Source organism: Gorilla gorilla, chromosome 11 (genome assembly GCF_029281585.2).
Source record: "Gorilla gorilla gorilla isolate KB3781 chromosome 11, NHGRI_mGorGor1-v2.1_pri, whole genome shotgun sequence".
Lineage (NCBI taxonomy): Eukaryota > Metazoa > Chordata > Mammalia > Primates > Hominidae > Gorilla > Gorilla gorilla.
The window spans coordinates 121,067,794-121,077,937 of NC_073235.2; positions in this window are offsets into that span (position 1 = coordinate 121,067,794).

Consider the following 10,144-nt stretch of genomic DNA (forward strand, 5'->3'; position numbering starts at 1 on the left):
TGATTTATTTATTTAGAAGCGGAGCCGTGCGTTGTCACCCAGGCTGGAGTGCAGTGACGCCATCTCGCTCACTGCAACTTCCACTTCCCAGGTTCAAGCGATCCTCCTGCCTCAGCCTCCTGAGTAGCTGTGACTACAGGCGTGGGCCACCATACCCAGCTAATTTTTGTATTTTTAGTAGAGAAGGGATTTCACCATGTTGGCCAGGCTGGTCTCGAACTCCTGACCTCAAGTGATCCACCCACCTAGGTCTCCCAAAGTGCTGAGATTACAGGCATGAGCCACTGCGCCCCACCAAAAAAAAATTTTTTAATTAGCCAGCCATGGCGGCAGTTACCTGTAGTCCCAGCTGCTCAGGATGCTGAGGAGATAGGATACCTTGAGTCCTGAAGTCCAAGGGTACAGTAAGTTATGATCTTGTTACTGTACTCCAGCCTGGGCAGCAGAGTGAGACTCTGTCTCTAAAACACAAAATAAAATAAAAATCTTTTTTAAAATAGTAACAATATTAAGAGGAAACCCATAATACATGTGATTCTCACAATATCCCTATGAGGTGGTTTCTATTGCTATTCACATATCACACATGAGGAAGAGGTCAAGGCTCATGGCCACACACTGGTTAGTGTCAGAGCCAGAATTTGGACTCAGAGAGTCTGGCTCCAGAGCCCATGTGCCAATCCACTCTCCTAAACAGATCAAATGTAACTCTCTGGAGGCAGATCCCAGAACAGAGAAGAGTCACCTTCCTGCTTTAATACATGCAGAGTAGGCTTGACTTTATACTTTCTCCTTCCCCAGGCACCCAGAAGCTAGTGCATTCTTTCTTTCTTTCTTTTTTTTTTTTTGAAATGGAGTTTTGCTGTTGCTGCCTAGGCTGGAGTGCAACGATGCGATCTCGGCTCACTGCAACCTTCGCCTCCTGGGTTCAAGCGATTCTCCTGCCTCAGCCTCCCGAGTGGCTGGGATTACAGGCATGCGCCACCACGCCCAGCTAATTTTGTATTTTTAGTAGCAATGGTGTTTCTCCATGTTGGTCAGGCTGGTCTCGAACTCCCAACCTCAGGTGATCTGCCCGCCTCGGCCTCCCAAAGTGCTGGGATTATAGCCGTGAGCCACTGGGCCCGGCCTCAATGCGTTGTACCTTAGTGCATTGTCACCACTGGCAGCCTCACTGCTATGGCTTGCCTGGGTAGAAGAGGAGGGCATTGTGCTAAGGGAGCACATAGCCTGGCCTGGGAGAGATCAAGGATGGCTTCCTGGAGGAGGTCACACCAGAACTGAATCCTGAAGGACAAGAAGTCATTCATCAGGCCAAGGGTATAGAGGCTGTTTCAGGAGGAAGCAGCATATGCAAAGGCCTAGAGGTGAGAGGGAGGGAGCACTGAGGGAAGGAGTCTGAGCTACTGCAAGGAACTCAGGAGAAGATAGTGAAGAGTGTGGGAGCCTAACTAAAGCATTGCCTGCTGCCCCAGAGACTGAGAAACTCTGGAAGTGGGTTAGGCAAATGCCCAAATGCCTACCTGTGTCTGTGTTGTTGTTTTTTTCCCCTCCCACAAAAGGCCTTAATGAGAGCAGATAAGCTAAGAGCAATGCTACAGATGGAGTCCTACAAGAAGAGTCTAGGCCGGGCTGGGCTCGGTGGCTCGCGCCTGTAATCCCAGCACTTTGGGAAGCCGAGGCAGGCAGATCACGAGGTCAGGAGATCGAGACTATCCTGGCTAACACAGTGAAACCCTGTCTCTACTCAAAATACAAAAAATTACCCGGGCGTTGTGGCGTGTGCCCGTAGTCTCAGCTACTTGGGAGGCTGAGGCAGGAGAATGGCATGAACCCGGGAGGCGGAGGTTTGCAGTGAGCTGAGATCGCGCCACTGCACTCCAGCCTGGGCGACAGAGCGAGACTCTGTCTCAAAAAAAAAAAAAAAAAAAAGAGTCTAGGCCGGGTGCAGTGGCTCCCGCCTGTACTCCCCGCACTTTGGGAGGCCAAGGTGGGTGGATCACAAGGTCAGGAGTTCGAGACCAGCCTGGCCAACATGGTGAAACCCCGTCCCTACTAAAAATACAAAAATTAGCCGGGCGTGTCGCACGCCTTTAATCCTAGCTACTCGGGATGCTGAGGCAGGAGAATAGCTTGAACCCAGGAGGTTGCAGTGAGCCGAGATCATTGCCATTGCACTTTAGCCTGGGCAACAAGAGCAAGACTCCGTCTCAAAAAAAAACCCAAAAAACAAAAAACACCTAAAAACAAGAAGAGTCTGGCATTTTGACATCCAGCTAGACAAAATAAAAAGCCAGGGCTGGAGTGTCCCTGGAAGGTGCAGACCTAGTCTATTGAATCTGTCAGGCTCTTCCTTTAATAATCTGCTATTCCAACACCAGCATCATAAAATCCATTCTTGTTCAGTTGGATGGTTTTCCCATTTTGTTTTATGATATGCCGTCTTATGTCACTTAATGACAGGGATATGTTCTAAGGAATGTGTCATTAGGAGATTTTGCCATCGTGTAAACATCATAGAGTGTTTACATACACAAACCTAGATGGCATAGCCTGCTACACACCTAGGCTGTATGGTATAGCCCACTGCTCCTAGGTTAAAAATGTGTATAGCATGCTATTGTACTGAATACTGTAGGTAACTGTAACACAATGGTAAGTATTTGTGTATCTAAACATATCTAAGCAGGCCGGGCGCAGTGGCTCATGCGTGTAATCCCAGGACTTTGGGAGGCCGAGGCAGGTGGATCACAAGGTCAGGAGATCGAGACCATCCTGGCTAACATGGTGAAACCCTGTCTCTACCAAAAATACAAAAAATTAGCCAGGTGTGGTGGTGGACGCCTGTAGTCACAGCTACTCGGGAGGCTGAGGCAGGAGAATGGCGTGAACCCGGGAGGCAGAGCTTGCAGTGAGCCAAGATCGGGCCACTGCATTCCAGCCTGGGCAACAGAGCGAGACTCTGTCTCAAAAAAAAAAGTAAATAAAAAAATAAAAAGAAAAAGAAAACATATCTAAGCAGAGAAAAGGTACAGTGAAAATACATTAGCTGGCTGGGTGTGGTGGCTCACACCGGTAATCCCAGCACTTGGGGAAGCCGAGGCAGGCAGATCACAAGGTCAGGAGTTCAAGACCAACCTGACCAATATGGTGAAACCCCGTCTCTACTAAAAATACAAAACTTAGCTGGGCGTGGTGGCGCACACCTGTAATCCCAGCTACTCAGAAGGCTGAGGCAGGAGAATTGCTTGAACCCAGGAGGCGAAGGTTGCAGTTAGCCCGCCTCAGCCTTCCAAAGTGCTGGGATTACAGGTGTGAGCCACTGCACCTGGCCCACAGGTGTTTTTGGGGGTTTTTTTACTGTAATTTTTAAGTATTTGGTTTTTGTTTGTTTGTTTTTTGAGGGAGGTCTTGCTCTGACACCCAGGCTGGGTGCAGTGATGCAATCACGGCTTACTACAGTTTTCACCTCCCAGGTTCAAGCACCCCTCCCGCCACAGCCTCCAGAGTAGCTAGGACTACAGGCGCATGCCACTATGCCCAGCTAATCTTTGCATTTTTTGTAGAGATGGGGGGGGGGTCTCATTCTGCTGCCCAGGCTGGTCTCAAACTCCTGGGCTCAAGCAATCTACCTGCCCTGGCCTCCCAAAGTGCTGGGATTATAGGCGTGAGCCACTGTACCTGGCCTTATGTACAGGTTTTCCTGTGAACATAAGTTTTAATTTCTCTGGGATAAATGCCCAGGAGTGTATTCTGTGAGATAGATGGACCATAGTTTGACTAACCAGTCCTCTGTTGAAGGACATCTGGGTTGTTTCCAGTTTTGGTTATTATGAATAAAGATGCTATAAAAATTTGTACACAGATTTTCGTGTGAACATAAATCTTCATTTCTCTGGGAAATATGCCAAGGAATGCAATTGCTAAGTCGTATTGTAGTTGCATGTTTAGTTTTTAAGAAATTTACAGGGGCTGCATGTGGTGGCTCATTCCTGTAATCCTGGCACTTTGAAAGGATGAGGTAGGAGGATTGCTTGAGCCCAGGAATTCAAGACCAGCCTGGGTAACATCGCAAGATCCTGTCTCTGCAATAAATAAATAAATAAGCTGAGTATGGTGGCGGATTCCTGTAGTCCCAGCTACTTGGGAGGCTGAAGTTGGAAGATCACTTGAGCCCAGGAGTTTGAGGTTGCAGTGAGCTATGACTATGCCACTGTACTCCAACCTGGACAACAGAAAAAGACCCTGTCACTAAAAAATACAATAAAATAATAATTAAAAAATTTTAGGTAGGGCATGGTGGCTCACGCCTGTAATCCCAGCACTTTGGGAGGCCGAGGCGGACGGATCACCTGAGGTCAGGAGTTCGAGACCAGCCTGGCCAATATGGTGAAACCCCATCTCTACTAAAAGTACAAAACTAGCCAGGCATGGTGCCACATGCCTATAGTCCCAGCTACTCGGGAGGCTGAGGCAGGAGAATCGCTGGAACCCTGGAGGCAGAGGTTGCAGTAAGCTGAGATCGCACCATTGCACTCCAGCCTGGGCCATAGAGCAAGACTCTGTCTCAAAAAAAAAAAAAAAAAAAAACTTTAAAAATAAATTTACAAACTCTTTTCAGACTGACTACCATTTTACAGTCTCACGAGCAACATATGAGTGATCTAGTTTCTCCATATCCTTGCTAACATTTGGTGTTATCACTATGTTTTATTTTAGCCATTCTGATAATTGAATAGCAGAATCTTGTTATGATTTTAATTTGAATTTTTTTCTAATGGCTAATAATGTTGCAAATCTTTCCATGTGTTTATTTGTCATTTGTACATCATCTTTGGTGAATATCTGTTCATGATTTTTGCCTATTTCTCATTGCTCATTGTTGTGGTTTTTGTTTGTTTGTTTGTTTTTTGTTTTTGAGACAGAGTCTCGCTCTGTCACCCAGGCTGGAGTGTAGTGGTGCGATCTCTGCTCACTGCAACCTCTGCCTCCTTGGTTCTAGCGATTCTTCTGCCTCAGCCTCCTGAGTAGCTGGGATTATAGGCCGTGCTACCACACCCAGCTGATTTTTTGTATTTTTAGTAGAGACAGGGTTTCACGATGTTAGCCAGAATGGTCTCGATCTCCTGATCTCGTGATCCACCTGCTTCGGCCTCCCAGAATGCTGGGAATACAGGCATGAGCCACCGCCCCTGGCTGTTGTATTATTATTTTTTTTTTTTTTTTGAGATGGAGTCTCACTCTGTTGCCCAGGCTGGAGGGCAGTGGCGTGATCTCGGTTCACTGCAACCTCTGCCACCCAGGTTCAAGTGATTCTCCTGCCTCAGCCTCCCAAGTAGCTGGGATTACAGGCACACGCCACCATGCCCAGCGAATTTTTTGTATCTTTAGTAGAGACAGGGTTTCACCATCTTGGCCAGGCTGGTCTTGAACTCCTGACCTTGTGATCCACCCATCTTGGACTCCCAAAGTACTGGGATTACAGGCATGAGCCACCGCGCCTGGCCTATTTTTTTTTAACTATTAAGTTGTTTTTTGTTTTTTTGTTTTTTTTTTTGAGACAGAGTCTTACTCTGTTGCCCAGGCTGGAGTGCAGTGGCTCGATCTTGGCTTACTGCAACCTCCGCCTCCTGGGTTCAAGCAATCCTCCGGCCTCAGCCTCCTGAGTAGCTGAGATTACAGGAATGTGCCACCACACCTAGCTAATTTTTGTATTTTTAGTAGAGATGGGGTTTCGCCATGTTGGCCAGGCTGGTCTCGAACTCCTGACCTCAGGTGATCTGCCGGCCTCGGCCTCCCGAAGTGCTGGGATTACAGGCATGAACCACCACGCCCAGCCTAGCTGTTGCGTTTTAAGAGATTCTTATATTTCTAGATACTAGACCTTTGTCAGACATGTGGTTTGCAAATATGTCATCCAAGTCTGTATCCTGTCTTTTTATCTTCGTAGCAGGGTCTTTCACCAAGCAAACGCTTTTAATTTTTTTTTTTTTGAGACTGAGTTTTACTTTTGTTGCCCAGGCTGGAGGGCAGTGTCGCCATCTCGGCTCACTGCAGCCTCCCCTCCCTTTGTATTTTTAGTAGAGATGGGGTTTCTCCATGTTGGTCAGGCTGGTCTTGAACTCCAGACCTCAGATGATCCACCCGCGTCGGCCTCCCAAAGTGCTGGGATTACAGGCCTGAGCCACCGCGCCTGGCCTTTAATTAGTTTTTAATTTTGATGAGGTTCAATTTATCAAATTTTCCCTTTATGGATCATGGTCTTCATATCAAGTCTATGAAGTCTTTGTCTAGTCCTAGATCCTAAAGATTTTCTCCTAGGTTTTTTTTCTAAACATTCTATAGCTTTATATTTAGCTATATATGGAATCTTGAGTGAATTAGACTTCATGAACTAACACCCCACCCATGCAAGGTTTAGTATTCAGCAACAGCTCCAGACCCAAAGAGATGCCCTTGCAGATTTCTGTAACTCTTCATGTAGCTTCCTGCTCTCTGATACGTAGCCTAGGACCTCTGTTCTTAACTATTACACTATATTGCCTCTTAAGTTAGAGGTTGTGCAGCATATTAATCAATGGCTGATCAATTACAATTACTGAGTTCCTAATTATAGGAACGGTCCCACAAAAGATGCAAAAAAGGAAGACATCCCAGCCTCAACCCCATTCATCCCCACATGAGCCCAAAGCAGTGATTAGGAAATACGTGCAAACCTCTGAGGCAAGGGATGGTGACAGTACCATGAGCAATAGGATTGCACAGTGAGTGACAAGCCATGATGCTGCTGTCTCCTCTCTGGACCCATCATTCATCCCTCTTCCCACACCTCTCTAGTTCCTCCAGCCTCTTCCATCAATGAGGAGCCAGAAAATTGGCTGCCTCTCCCACCCTAGCCTCCCAAACTTCATCTAAGTTTTTGACTGGGTCAGGCACGGTGGCTCAAGCCTGTAATCCCAGCACTTTGGGAGGCTGAGGCAGGCGGATCACTTGAGCCCAGGAGTTTGAGACCAGTGTAGGCAACATGGCAAAACCCTGCCTCTACAAAAAATACAAAAATTAGCCAGGCTTGGTGGCATGCACCTGTAGTCCCAGCTACTCGGGAGGCTGAGCATGGGAGTTCAAGGCTACGGTACTGCACTCTAGACTGGGTGACAGAGTGAGACTCTGTCTCAAAAAAAAAAATAGTTTTTGACTCAACATGGGGATAAATTATAACCCAGGTCAATTCTGGGCCTGTAAACCTCTCTAGAAGGAAAAACTCTCTTTCTCTACTCTCAACAGTTCTAACACCAAATGTGTGAATTTTCCACACCAGCAAAATTATCCAATTCTCTGTGGACAACAACTGGGTTTCCTACAATTAACTCAATTCTGACATGAACTACCTGGAGCCAGCACAGGCCCCACAGGTGAAGGGCTCAGTCCCACAAGACTGCCCCCACTTCAGGTGCCAGTTGCTGGTAGTGGGTTCCCAGATTACCCACTCTCCTCTCCAATTTAGCTACAAACAGGAGGTCCCTATGACCCTCAGGTTTGGTAACTTGTAGCTCATAGAACTCAAAGAAACACTTTGCTCTTTCTGGTTTATTATTAAGGATACACCCAAGAACAGCCTAATGGACAAGGGATGGAGGGAGTGCCCAGAGCTTTTCTGCCCTTTCCAGACATGCCACCCTCCCCGAATCTCAACGTGTTCACCAACCCGGAAGCTCCCTGAAACCCACAATTTAGGATTTACATGGAGGTTCCATTATGTAGGCATGAGTGATTAAATCACTGGCCATTGGCCAAGCCTGGGGGCCTGTAATCCTCGTGACTCTGTATCCTGGCAATTTGAGAGGCTGAGATGGGAAGATCACCAGAGGCCAGGAGTTCAAGACCAGCCTGGGCAACATAGTGAGACCTGTCTCTAAAAAATTTAGAAAGAAAAAGTAAAATAAAAAATCAGCCAGGTGCAGTGGTTCATGCCTGTAATCCCAGCACTTTGGGAGGCTGAGGTGGGTGGATCACTTGAGTGGGACTGCAGGTGAGTACCACCATGCCTGGCTAATTTTATTTTTTGTAGAGACAAGGTTTCACTATGTTGCCCACGCTGGTCTCAAACTCCTGGACTCAAACAATCCTCCCACCTCAGCCTCCCAAAGTGCTAGGATTAACAGGAGTGAGCCACCACTCACTCCAGTGGGCATGAGTCAAGCTGGATTTCATAGTATTTTCTTGTTTTTTTGTTTGTTTGTTTGTTTTTGTTGTTGTTTTTTTGGGGGGGGGGTGAGACAGAGTCTTGCTCTGTCTCCCAGGCTGGAGTGCAGTGGCTCGATCTCAGCTCACTGCAACCTCTGCTTCCTGGGTTCCAGCAATTCTCCTGCCTCAGCCTCCAGAGTAGCTGAGATTACAGGCATATGCCACCACGCCCAGTTAATTTTTTGTATTTTTAGTAGAGACAGGGTTTCACTATGTTGTCCAGGCTGGTCTCGAACTCCTGACCTCAAGTGATCTGCCCGCCTTGGCCTCCCAAAGTTCTGGGATGACAGGTGTGAGCCACCACACCCGGCCTCTTTTTCTTTCTTTCTTTTTTTTCTCCCTTCCCATGCAGTTTTTCTTACTCCCAACCTCTCTCATAGTTTATCTTACCTGCTTGCCATCCTTGGGCCACCACATTTTTGACCTCTTAGCCAGTTTGAGTCTTTCTTTTTTTTTTTCACTCAGTCTCACTCTGTCACCAAAGCTGAAGTGCAGGGGCATGATCACAGCTCACTGATCATGCCAGCCCCAACCTCCTGGGCTCAAGCAAACCTCCCACCTCAGCCCTGCCCCAAGTAATGGAGACTACAGGTGCGGGCCATCACTCCCAGCAAATTTTTTTTTTTTGAGACGGAGTCTCGCTCTGTCACCCAGGCTGGAGTGCAGTGGCGCGATCTCGGCTCTCTGCAAGCTCCACCTCCTGGGTTCACACCATTCTCCTGCCTCAGCCTCCTGAGTAGCTGGGATTACAGGAGCCCGCCACCACGCCCGGCTAATTGTTTTTTGTTTGTTTATTTGTTTGTTGGGGTTTTTTTTTGTATTTTTAGTAGAGACAGGGTTTCACCATGTTAACCAGGATGGTCTCGATCTCCTGACCTCGTGATCTACCCTCCTCAGCCTCCCAAAGTGCTGGGATTACAGGCATGAGCCACCGCACCCGGTCATGCCCAGCTAATTTTTAAATTTTTTGTAGAGATGAGATCTCACTATGTTGCCCAGGCTGGTCTCAAACTCCTGTGAGCCCCTCAGTTAATAGAAGAAACGGTCAAGCATGGTGGCATAGGTCTGTATTCCCAGCTACCCGAGAGGCTGAGAAGGGAGGATCTCTTGAGCTCAAGAGTTTAAGGCTATATGCCAGGCATGGTGGCTCACACCTGTAATCCCAGCACTTTGGGAGGTTGAGGTGGGTGGATCACTTGAGACCAGGAGTTCGAGACCAGCCTGGCCAACATAGTGAAACCCCGTCTCTACTAAAAAAAATACAAAAATTGGCTGGGCACGGTGGCTCACACCTGTAATCCCAGCACTTTGGGAGACTGACGCGGGTGGATCACAAGGTCAGGAGTTTGAGACCAGCCTGGCATCGTGGTGAAATCCCATCTCTACTAAAAATACAAAAATTAGCTGGGTTTGGTTGGCAGGTGCCTGTAATCCCAGCTACTCAGGAGGCTGAGGCAGAAGAATTGCTTGAACCCAAGAGGCAGAGGTTTCGGTGAGCCAAGGTCGCGCCATTGCACTTCAGCCTGGGTGACAGAGCAAGACGCCATCTCAAAATAAATAAATAAATACATACATACATATATACATACATACATACAAAAAGTAGCCGGGTGTGGTGGTGCATGCCTGTGTCCCAGCTACTCAGGAGGCTGAGGCAGGAGAATTGCTTAAACATGGAGGGCAGAGGTTGCAGTGAGCTGAGATTATGCCACTGCACTCCAGTCTGGACAACAGAGTAAGACTCTGTCTCAAAAAAAAAAAAAAAAAAAAAAAAAAGGAGTTTGAGGCTGCAGTAAACTAAGATGGCACCACTGCACTTCACACCTCACTCTAGCCTGGGTGACAGAGCGAGACCTTGTCTCTAAAAAAAAAAACCAAAAAACAAAAAACCAAAAAAAAA